Genomic DNA, 13,101 nt, shown 5'->3' with positions numbered 1-13,101 from the left:
GACTCCTCCAGGCTGCACCCATCTTCTCTGTTTTGTTCTGTCTCCGCCCACATTGAAGGTGGTCCCGGGGCAACTTTTTGATTGTCAGTTCCAGGGGCAGTTCTCTCACGCTGATGGACATCTCCAGCATCACAGTCTCTGTTGGTGGGGGCGGTTTCCGCTTTTGGCGCCATTCCTTGACCTGGCCCACGATGGGAGGTGACCTCTTGCCACCCTCTGGCACGCCCATAATGGCGTCCGCTCTTCCAAGGCGGGAAATCTTCTGGAAATGGCGGGAATCGTCTCCCAGTGGCGGGAAACTCCGCGGATGGCGGGAAAAAGCTGCAGATGGCGGGCAACCGGCGGGAAACGATCCGTGATGGCGTCCCATGGCGGGGACCCTCTGGAACCGGCGGGAGACTTTTTCTTAAGGTAAATTTGAACTTCACTTCAGGCACGCAGTACCCGGTGGTTGTGGGCACGAAATCCTGCCGACTACGCCAAAGTTGACGCGCCCCCTGGGCCAGTGCTGTTTGGGGATTACCCGGAGCCGGATCAGATGGGGGTTGTAGTCTCCGAGTGGCGGCGACCCGGTCCGTGCCCAGGGTGTCAAACTCAGTGTGTGGCAGTCTTGATAGATGTTATTGGTGTTCTTTAGTGTCGACTACGCCACCCGTTGATTTGCGGTCAAAAGGCCGCCGCTGCAGCAGGGTCCGCTGAGGCTGTTGGTATGTGTGCAGCTTTGGTAGTATAACCCCCAACGGGAGGGGTATAGCCTCAGGGGGTCAGATGTAGAGGAAGGTGGTTGTGCAGGTGCAGGAGAGTTAAGCAAGAAGACTCAGAGTCGGGCTGTGCAGTTCAGGGGTTTTTACTTACGGGTGTTCTTATGGTCACTCTGGCCTGAAGCGACCACCCGAGCCGTGCTGCGTCCACCAGGTCCTGGACTCGGCCAACCCCCAAGCAATTCTGGAGCGTGGTCCTGAGCTCCTGTCTGACTTTCCCTCTCTTCTGGCCGTTCTCACTAGGGATCCACTTTTGTCCGGCTCCCTCGGGTCTCTTGGTGGGTACACCTCTCCTGGGTTCCCTGACCCTATACTTGGTATGCTTTCCTAGTGGATTTAGTGAGGGTCGTGGCAGATCCTGCCCACGACCTCCGGTCTCTGGCTAAGGTGTGCTTTTCTCTCTGCCAGCTTGGGATCCGGTACCCTGGGTGCCAACCCTTCACCCTTCTGTTTGTATTCTGGGGTCTTGGGGTTCCTTCTTCTTCTCTCTGGGTCCTTCTGACTCCTCTCTCTCTCTCTCAGACTTGGCCTTGGAGCTGGGCCCAGCCGGAACCACAACTCCCTGTCAGCCCTTCTGGCTGAGCTTCTCTGCTCTGCTCCTCTGACTAAACTCTAACAGACTGACCCTGATCTAAGATGGTGCCCACCTTATATACTCCCTCTATGTGTGAGCTCAGGTGACCAGCACCCAATGAGCTCCTAGCATTACCCAGACTGCTCCCCCTATCTGCCCCTACACTACTGGGATGTTCCAACCCCCTCCCACTCCAGCCAGGGACAGACACTATCGTACCTGCACATAAACTGGTGGGAGTACCGTTGATCTGTCCCCCGGAAATGGGATGTATGTAGTGTATGCAGGTATCTAGCTCAGTTCCACACTCCATCCTTACCCGGGAGTGGAATACCACACCTCTGGCTTGAGGCGTAATACCCCTGTAGCAGCCGAGTCCTCAGGGTGCTACACATACAAACACCTCCACCCTTCCACCTCACACCACCAGAGGGAGCCAGTTAGGGATATATATATATAGAGGGTGGAGCCAGGCAAGTCAGTCAGACAGAGTCAGAGAGTCTGAGAGCGTGCTGACGCTGAGAGCAGCGAAGACGCAGCACGTCTGCTGCTGAGTTCTGAGGGCCCCGAGTGTGGCCGAAGGCAAGAGGAGAAAGGAGAGAGGAGTTGAGGGGGCAGAGGAGCATCATAGGCTCACCCCGATATACAAACCGGACACCGGGTCCGCGCCTACAGGGTCCCTTTATACCCAGTAGGGATCACCGGCATACCAGGAGGACTACAAGTCCCTGGCCGACCTGAAGCTAGACCCATTACAGGACCAGGAACCACGAAGGCCCCGACGCCCAGGGATAGTGGTTGCCAGCAGAAGGTCCTACTACCGAGCGACAGGTGAAGGAACAGCACGACACATAAGCTAGGCCCAGTTGCAGGCTGGCCAGTAGCATACAGAGAGGCAGACACGGACCAGGAGGCCTTATACCCGCTCACTGGGGAGAAGTCCTGAAGTGCACCCATCCTACTGAGTACCCTGGACCGTACCTGACATCCGCACCAGTAAAGGTATTGAAGCGAATCCCCTGTCTCTGTCAGTTACTCCTGCTGCGCCATTCCGCCTGCACTACAAGCCCCAGCATCACCACCCACCATCAAACTCCACACTGCCCCGGGGGCCCGCTCCGCCTGTGGGGAGCAGAAACATCCCAGCTGCCATCCCATCACCCCTCGGAGGTCTGCAGCAGCGCTGGTAATCCTTACCAGGTACCACAGGTGGCGTCACGAACTATTTACTTTATTTTTATTTCTATCCAAGTTCCAATCCCCTTTTTCAAGAGTGACCCCAGGGTACGGGCCCGGGAGCCGACCACCGCGACATCCCCAAAACCAGGCAAAGGCCCAGGTACCAAGTCGTCCCCATCCCCTGGGCGCGTCAGTACTCCACAAATAAACAGTGTCCTAGTCCCTTAGTGTCACGCTGTGTTCAATGCATTGTACTCACATTCAGGCAGGAGGCCTCCGCTGCATCCACGTTCTTTGGTCTGAGAACAGCCGCACATAAATCAGGGGACACTCGCTTCATATCAAACTGTTCAACTTTACTTACCAGTCCAAGTTCAATCGATGCTACAGTACAGTACGTTTCCATGTTCTACATTTGTTCAGCCTGAGCTATCCCTATGCTTAATGGCTCCCTCGGCCCCCAGGATACTCTGCTCAACTTCGCAGTTTTCAAAAGACCCGTCCCGTCTCCCTCACGTGCTTCCCCGTCTGGGTTCCCCTTGTTGGAAAAGAATAAGGCACGCTTCCCAGTGCCTAGTTTGGGTGTGACGCTCACAGCCCTCCCTGGGAAATGGGGTACTCGGAGCCGGGTCAGATGTTGGAGAGGCAGTCGTGGCCTGGACCCGTTCTGTGCCCACATTAAAAGTAATGGGCTATCAGGATTGAGTGGTATTATCGACTACGCCACCTGTGGTGTCTGGTGATGCGCCACCAGCGCTGCTAGCAGTCCTCTGAGGCTGGATGTTGTGGCAGCAGGCGATGGTATAACTCCCCACAGGCGGAACTGGGCCTCAGGGCAGAGGTGCGGATGGAGGAGGTAGTAGTAGTGAGGAAGTTCTGGTGCTGTGCGGTGCGGTGTAATAATAAGAGTCCGGAGGCCTTAGGAATAGTCTTCCACATCTTTACTCATGGTTTGGTAAGCAGCGGCAAGGCTTCTCCCTGCTCCTCACGGCGCTCTGCGGCCACCAGAGACGAGGGCTCAGCGCACCTTGGATATTCAGGCACTTAAATCAGGACCCTCTGAGTGTTCCTAAACTGTCCCTTTCGACCTCTCCTGTCCGTGTACGTGCAAAGGCTGGGTCTCCCTCTGGACTATGCACAAATATAGGGTAAGGCGGCAATTCCGTTCCGCCCGTCACCCGACAGGATCCACTGTAGCCTACCGGGCTTCTCTGACAGAGACGTGAAGTGGCAAAGTCAGATATTGGGGGCCGCTACCCCTCTTGCAGCAGGAGTCCCTCTGGCTAGGCCAGAATGGAGAGTACAGGTGGCGTACGCCACTCCGTCCGTGCTCCCAGGGATCCTTTTGCTTGTGGAGCTGTTTCACTATAGCTCCCAACCTTCTTAAGCAAGGGAACTTGACCGGGGTAGAGACACTGTTAACTCATACCCGCTCCTCGTGTCAAGGTCAGAGCACGAGGACCGTGTATCTTCAGCACACTGCAGGCTCCTACACAAGGCCGCTGCCAGCTGTAAAGACCACAATCAAAGAACATCGTGCTTAAGATGGCTGGGTAATATATATCAAATTATGTGTGTAAACTAAAACTGTGTTCTACCCTTCACCCACTACATGGTTCCCCTAACTTTTGGTTCCCCCCCACTTGTGATCCTGCTGAGGCAGCACTATGGTGCATACTTGCCTCCCATAGGTCAGGAGTGTGTAGTGTTGAATGTAGATTCAGGGTCCTGACCAGTGCACCTTCCTTACCTGGGTGTGGAGACACTACACCTGCTGACAGGCTGCAGTATCCCCCCTTGTGGCGACCGAACCCTCAGGGGCGCCACATGGGTATAGGCCCCGAGCGTTGCAAGAATGTTCACTGAAGACAGTAGCCGACGTTCTCATTCTGCCCGAACAGTTCGTACTTCTCGTGCCCTCCAGCCCTCTGGCCTTGAATTCCTGCTAGTACTTTATCTATCTGAAATCTAATCGCCAACTCATCTAACCAGTAACTGCTCCCCTTTTTATATGACCCCTCTCTCCTCCCATGCTGGGCTGGTCCCAAGCATATTAACTGTATCTAACCCTGTGCTCCACTTCCAATACATAATATGCCCATCTCTGCATTCTTTCCTTTTCTAAATCTAACCTTATACTACATCTTATGTTCTAATGTACAGTATCTAAAGTCGCAAGCTATCTCTAAACTAAGCCTTAACCTGTATCCTATACTTTCCCTATATCTTATACACAAATAACATTGTACATTAGTCACAATACATTAGGAGTACCGCATACGTTAGTACCTATAAAACTCTATGCAGTTTCACATATCATAACAATCACAAAAATGCAATAAAATCACACACTTTGTACAAACACTGTCTTGAGAGGGAGAGGCATATGACAACCCCTGTCACACGCTTACAGTGTAATAATCAGAAATGACACAGGAAAAAAGTATTGAACACTCTTACGGAAATGTATTTAATATTTCGAACATAAGCCTTTGTTGGGATGACAGCTTCAAGATGCCTCCTGTATGGAGAAACTACTGTAGTTGTATGCATTGTTCAGGTGTGATTTTGGCCTATTCTTTCACTCAAACACTCCTCAAATCCTGAAGGTCTCGTGGGCTCCTTCTATGAACTCTGAGCTTTATTTCCTTCCATAAATTTTCTGTTGGCTTCAGGTCAGGTGATTGGCTGGGCGATTCTAGCAGCCTTACTTTCTGTTTCTGAAACCAATTGAGAGATTCCTTGACTGTGTGTTTGGGATCATTGTCTTGCTGAAATGTCCACCTTCGATTCATCTTCATCATCCTGGTAGATAGCAGCATATTTTTAGCAAGAATGTCTCAGTACATTTGTCCATTCATCCTTCCTTCAATTATATGAAGTTTGTCAGTGCCGCATGCTGAAAAACAACCCGACACCATGATGTTCCTACTTCCAAACTTCACTGTTGGTATGGTGTTCTTGGGGTGATATGCTATGCCCTTTGGCCTCCAAACATTGTGTGTATTATGGCATCCAAAGAGTTCAGTTTTAGTCTCATCTGACCAGACTATAATCTCCCAGTATTTCTCAGGCTTGTCTCAATGTTGTTGAGCAAACTTTAAACGTGTTTGAACATGCTTTTTGTTCAGCAATGGAGTCTTGCGTGGTGAGCGTGCATACAGGCCATGGAGTTTGAGTGCATTGCTTGTAGTTTTCTTTGAAACAATTGTACCTGCTGATTCCAGGCCTTTCTGTAGCTCTCCATAGGTGGTCCGTGGCTCTTGGGCAACTCTTCTGATAATTATTTTCACTCCTCTGTCTGAAATCTTGCGGGGAGTACCTGGTCGTGGCCGGTTTATGGTGAAATGATGTTGTTTCCACTTCTGAATTATGGCACCAACAGTGCTCACTGAAACCTTCACTAGTTTAGAAACTCTTCTATAACCAATGCCATCAGTATGTTTTGAAATAATAAGGTTGTGAAGGTCTTGAGTCAGCTCACAGGTTTTACCCATCATGAGATATTTCTTGTGTGGCACCATCTCAATGAGACACCTTTTTATAGGCCACTAGTTGAACCAGCATATATTATTTTTGACTAAAGGCCCAGTCACACATAGCGACGCTACAACGATTCCGACAACGATACGACTTGTCAGGGATCGTTGCTGCGTCGCTATGTGATCGCTGGTGAGCTGTCAAACAGGCAGGCTCACCAACGATCAGGGGAGCAGCGACATCGTGGAAAGAATCTTTCCACGATGTCCTGCTCCTGGTTACCAGCCTGCTGAAGCAGGAGCAGGCTGGTAACCATGATAAACAGCGCGTTACTAGGGGCACACGCGCACCTAGTAATGCGCTGTTTATCATGGTTACTAAACTGATCGCTGGTCCCGCTGGTCGCACACAGCGATGTGTGCTGACCAGAGGGAGGGCAAAGACCAAAAAATGGTCCAGGACACTTTGCAGCGATCAGCGACCTCACAGCAGGGGCCTGATCGCTGCAAAGTGTCACACATAGCGACATCGCTGGTGAGGTCGCTGTTGCGTCACCAAAACCGTGACACAGCAGCGATCTCGCTAGCGATCTCGCTATGTGAGACGGGGGCTTAAGTGGCAGGATTGCTTTCTAATTACTGATAGATTTCAGCTAGTGTCATGACTTTCAATGGCTTTTTGCACCTCTCTTTCTTCATGTGTTCAATTCTTTTTACCCTATGTAATTTCTCATTATTACATATAACTTAATTTATGGACATCTATGATTTGATTTCTTTGCTTGTGGGGATTGGATGGGCTGTTACCGACATCTGTTAAGAATTTAATGTTAATAGCACCATTAGAAATATATTTACTTGGTGGCTTGTTCAATCCTTATTTCACCCGCTGTATATCTCAGACTACCTGGGATACCTGTTATATACCCATCAGAAGCTGAAAATACATAGTAATGACCACCGTAGAATACACGGCTGTGCACATCCGGGTGCTCAGGTGACCTCTCATCTTCCTTGGGAAATAGATGCAGGAATTTGCATGTATAAACATATATACAGCACTCCGTACACCTAACCACGTCTATAAATATAAAGCGTTTGCTGTAATGCAGATACATGCATATGGATACATATTACTCTGCAGAGACTTCGCTCTCTCTCTGCTCGTGAATTTGCATTTCTTGCATATTAATCTTGTCCAATTTACATAAATATGTAAATTGCTATCTAGACTAGTCAAGCAACTATGGGGTTAACTCTGGAGATGTAGGTTACGGGTCTATGAAAGATAAGCTATTTTAATATGTGTATCAAATAACATATGTTCTTACCCTCCTATGTTCTCACTTATATTCCCTGGAGGGAAAAATGGAACATATTTAGTGTTGTGAAAGTAAACCGAGAGGTAGATGATATTAAAGGGGGGCTTTTATATAATAAACCTCAATTAAGGGGCTTATGCTATTCATAATATTAACATTAACTGGTGTTTTTTAACCTCTTCTCCCTCTTTTCAGATCCCTCGGTCAAAGCACTACCCAATTTTGCTAACAAGGCAGTTTTTGCAAAGTCAAAAAATCAAAAACAATGTTAATATCTCAATAAAACTAATTTAATAAGTGTTTTTTTTCGAAATCTAACACTAAATGAATTTTTACTGACTTATTCAACCCCCTTCATGACAAGCGTCTTTAGTACTTAGTAGAGCCCCTCTGGCTGTTATGACCTGCTGCAATCGTGATGCATAACCAGACACCAGCTTCAGGCAGTGTTCCTAAGAAATCTTAGCCCAATCCCTATGGATCAGAGGTGTATCCGGGGGGTGGGAGGGCAGGCGGGGCATGTGTCCCAGGCACAGTCAGGCCACCTAATGCGGCGGTCCAAAGTGTCTCCCCCAGCGGCAGCATTCTGCCGCCCCCCGGACTGGGGGTCGACAGGTCTCTGAGCCGGCTGTCAAGCTGACAGTCAGATCACAGGACGTGCAGCATGCCGGCTCCCAGTGTTCAATTATACTTGTGTTTTTCAGACGTGAGTTCAATTGAAGCTCTGACCGCCAGGTTAGTGTGACTTCAGCAGGGTGATCATGTCATGTGATCATGATGCAGACGTCACTCGCCGGTGCAGCAGACAGAGGCGCACATTGGTGGTAATTACTCCACATTAGTGGAGCTGAAGACACTGAAGATTAAGAAGGGGGATTGCTGGGGGAAGTTTACAGTGTGGGAGGTATTTACTATGCGCGTGGGAGATTTACTATGCGTGTGGGGGATTTACTATGCGTGGGGGGGTATTTTTTCTGTGTGGGGGTATTTACTGTGTGTCAGGAGATTTAATGTAACGGGGCTGGGGGTGATTTACTCTGTGTTGGGGTATTTATTCTGTGTGGGGGAGATTTACTGTGTGGGGGAGATTTAGTGTAACGGGGGATGATTTGAGAACACAAGTTTGGGGATCAAGGAAGGGACAGGTGCCGACACAATATAGGGAGCAAGGGTTGAGATGGGGGGTATGTATGAGGAACAGTATGGGGGGATGTGTGCAGACACAGTATGGGGAACGAGGGTGATGGGATGTGTGCAGATACAGTATGGAGAGTGGGGGTAAGGGTGCAGACACAATATGAGGAGCAATATGAAAATGTTTGTGGACACAGTATTGGAAGTGAGGGTGATGGAATGTGTGTGGACACAGTATGGGGTGTCGGGGGATGTGTGAGGAGGCAGTATGGAAAGTGAGAGGGTAAATGTATGAGGATGGAGGGGGAAACGTGTGAGGAGACTATTGAGGGGAGTAGTGTGAGGAAACAGTATGGGAGGAGAAAAGCATGAGTGGGCACAGAATAAAGACTGACTAATGTTTGTGTGGGGGGAGAGCATGGGTGGACAGTGTAAGAGCACAGCCATGAGACAGTATGCCAAGGAGGGGGAGTGTGATGAGGGGGCACAGTATAGAGACTGGGTCCTATAGGGGGACACAGTGTGAGAGAATGACGAGGGGACCCAGTGTGGAAAAGAGAGGGCAGTGTGGAGGGCATGTACCATAAGAGGGACAGTTTGGGGGTCATATTTTGTGCAGGGAATATAGCGAGGGGCAATTATTTATTCAGGGGCTCAGCGTAGGGCAGATATTTGTATTCAGGAGCATTATAATGACTCTGCTATCTTTCAGGGCACCATGTTGAGATGTGCTGCAGAAGACCGGAAAAGATGGAAGTCTGCAGAGACGAGCTGTGGATGTGAAAAGTCATCATGGCATCTGGACAAGATAAAGAAAAGAAAGAGAACGACTCCAGAGACAACGTCACCTATCAGGTACCTGGATGTAAATGTTATTTGTGATACTGACTAATTTTCATATTTTTATTTATTTTAGGAGCATTAAAGGGGTTGTCCAAGTACGTGATGATTCTGCGGTCATTCTATGTGACTGCAGACTTCTGAATTCCCCCATTGCACACTGCACGCTGTCAGGATTCTCTCGTGCCAGCAATTTGAATACATGCTGTCACATGCCGACTAGTCATGCGTGATGTCACTTAATGAAAATTAATTGAGCAAGGCCGGACAAGTCTAGTCGTAATGTGGTCAGAAGTATACAAATCACATACTTGTTGCAAGGGAGAATCCTAAAAGCGTGCAGTGCCTGCGCTGTGAGAATTCAGAAGTCACATAGTGTAACTGCAGACTCGTTGAACATTCAGAGAATTAGGGAGAGCAGCTCGTCGGCACGTGACTAAGTGTGCAAATCGCATATGTGCTTAGGGGGGCGCCAAACTGAATTTTTGCCCCGGGTCTCAGAAAGCCTAGATACACCTTTACTATGGACAATGGCCTCCAGTTCACTAATATTTGTTTGGTTTCTTGCTGCAACTGCCTTCTTCATATTTTTTACAGTTTTGTATAATTATTTCTTAGAACTAAATCCCCAAACTTATGTGGCTTAATTATCAAGCAAGTGTGACGGCCACTCCAGAATCTTCAAGGATTTCTTCAGAAACCAAGCATTTGTAGACTGTGAGGTATGCTCAGGATCATTGTCCGGTTGGAAGGCCCAATGACGCCCAAGCTTCAGCTTCCTCACAGAAGATATGACGTTTTCTCCTAGGATTTCCTGATAATTGATTGAATCCATCTTGTCCTCCACACCCTGCACGTTTGCAGTGCCAGAGGAAGCAAAGCAGCCAGAAAGCATCACATAGCCAATGTCATGCTTCACTGTAGGCATCATCGAGCCACCATCATGTTTACTCTAGGCATCACAGAACCACTGTCATGCTTCACATCTAGGCATCACCGATCCACCACTATGCTTCACTGTAGGCATCACTGAGCTACCGCCATGCTTCGCTGTAGACATCACCGAGCCACCACCATGCTTTAGAGTAGACATCATCAAGCTACCACCATGCTTCACTGTAGATATCACTGAGCTACTGCCATGCTTCACTGTAGACATCACGAACCACGGATATGATTCTCTGTAGAACATCACTGAGCCACCGCAATGCTTCACTGGGGGCATCACTGAGCCACTGCCATGCTTCACTATAGGAATCATCGAATCACCATCATGCTTTACTGTAGGCATTATCGAGCCACCGCCATGCTTCATTGAAGGCATCATTGAATCACCACCATGCTTTACTGTAGGCATGATTGAGCCACTACCATCCTTCACTGTATGGTATTCTTTGTAGCAAATGCTTCATTTTCCCCCCTCCAGACAAATTGCTGATCCATAGAAACAAAAAGTTCCAGTTCTGTATAATCACTCTATAGAACAGAACTAAAAAATTATTATTTTTAAATATATTGGAGCTGACTTGAGCTTTTGGGTTATTAGATGTGTATCTCGTGGAGTCTGAGCATGGAGATCTTCAGTGTTTAGTATGTTCTTACTGTGCAAACTGAAACCTCAGCTATAACTCTAGGGCTTTTGACTACCTGCCTTCTCCGGAAACTGTTGGCAGCCGATGACGGCTTCCTACTTCTGATACGTCCAGGTAATGTAGCCAGGGTTACTATAACTTTGCACTTGTATTTTTTTCCTGGTTTGTACATGGTAATGATCTCTTTTCTTAACTACATGGACCACTTTCTTGACAACCAAAGAATATTAGTGAACTGGAGGCTATTGTCCATGAGGAGTAGGCTAAAATCTCTCAGGACACTGCCAGAAGCTGGAATGTGGCTATGCTTCATGTTTGCGGCAGGTTGTACCAACCAGAAGGGCTCTACTAAGTACTAGAGACACTGGTCATGAAGGGTCAAATAATTCTGGGACTGCAGTAATCAGTGAGCGTGGCATTTCGTGATAAATTTGGAGAAGCCAATTATTTTATTAATTGTGTTGAGCTATTTATTGATTTATTGCAAACAGCAGAAAGTTTGTAAATTTTACTAATAAACTGAATTTGCAATTGGGGATGAATAATATTGATTGCTATCCAGTGTGGTATCATAAATCAACAAGAAGAATTAATTTGATTGATCCACAAGGAGTACTTGTTAACTTTTGATTTCATGGTAGATTATCAGGCAGGATCTCAAATTGCTGGATTATATTAAATATCCAGTGATCTCCTGATTGTAGATTATCAGTACAGGATCAAACAGAGCTGGATTATATGTGATAACCAGTGATCTCCCAACTGTAGATGATCAGGACCGGATCACACAGTGTTGGATTATAAGTAATATCTAATGATCTGACTGTAGATTATCAGGACCAGATCACACAGTGCTAGATTATATGTAATATCCAGTGATCACCAGACTGTAGATTATCAGTACTGGATCACACAGTCCTGGAATATATGTAATATCCAGTGATCACCAGACTGTAGATTATCAGGACCGGATCACACAGTCCTGGAATATATATAATTTCCAGTGATCTCCTGACTGTAGATTATCAGGACTGGATCACACAGTCCTGGAATATATGTAATATCCAGTGATCTCCTGACTGTAGATTATCAGGACTGGATCACACAGTCCTGGAATATATATAATTTCCAGTGATCTCCTGACTGTAGATTAGCAGGACTGGATCGCACAGTGCTGGATTATATGTAATATCCAGTGATCTCCTGACTATAGATTATCAGGACTGGATCACACAGTCCTGGAATATATGTAATATCCAGTGATCTCCTGACTGTAGATTATCAGGACTGGATCACACAGTCCTGGAATATATATAATTTCCAGTGATCTCCTGACTGTAGATTAGCAGGACTGGATCACACAGTGCTGGATTATATGTAATATCCAGTGATCTCCTGACTGTAGATTATCAGGACTGGATCACACAGTGCTGGAATAGATATAATTTCCAGTGATCTCCTGACTGTAGATTATCAGGACTGGATCACACAGTGCTGGAATATATATAATTTCCAGTGATCTCCTGACTGTAGATTAGCAGGACTGGATCACACAGTGCTGGATTATATGTAATATCCAGTGATCTCCTGACTGTAGATTATCAGGACTGGATCACACAGTGCTGGAATATATATAATTTCCAGTGATCTCCTGACTGTAGATTATCAGGACTGGATCACACAGTCCTGGAATATATATAATTTCCAGTGATCTCCTGGCTGTAGATTATCAGAACTGGATTACACAGTCCTGGAATATATATAATTTCCAGTGATCTCCTGACTGTAGATTAGCAGGACTGGATCACACAGTGCTGGATTATATGTAATATCCAGTGATCTCCTGACTGTAGATTATCAGGACTGGATCACACAGTCCTGGAATATATATAATTTCCAGTGATCCCCTGACTGTAGATTATCACGTTTTATAAAGTATAATGAAAAGAAGAAGCAGAAACAGCATTTATACAAAATTCCTTAACATGAAATTTAATCTGGATGAACATCTCGAATAAAGCAAAAAAAAAAAAAAATAATAAAAACTGACATTCTCATTAATATTACTATTATTTGTCTTGTCCTTCTAACAAAGCATCATGAAAGCAGCACTGTAAAAACCTAGAGAAATCCTAACTCTTAGAGATTGGTCCACGATCATCACAGGTATCTTCTTCTCGTCTACACATTGAGATAAGTTGCTATCAGTAGGCATGGGAG

Source organism: Phyllobates terribilis, unplaced genomic scaffold, assembly GCF_046119375.1.
Source record: "Phyllobates terribilis strain yellow unplaced genomic scaffold, ASM4611937v1 Scaffold_11__3_contigs__length_659146591, whole genome shotgun sequence".
NCBI lineage: Eukaryota > Metazoa > Chordata > Amphibia > Anura > Dendrobatidae > Phyllobates > Phyllobates terribilis.
The sequence above is the reverse complement of the archived record's forward strand: the minus strand, read 5'-3'. Positions refer to the sequence as shown.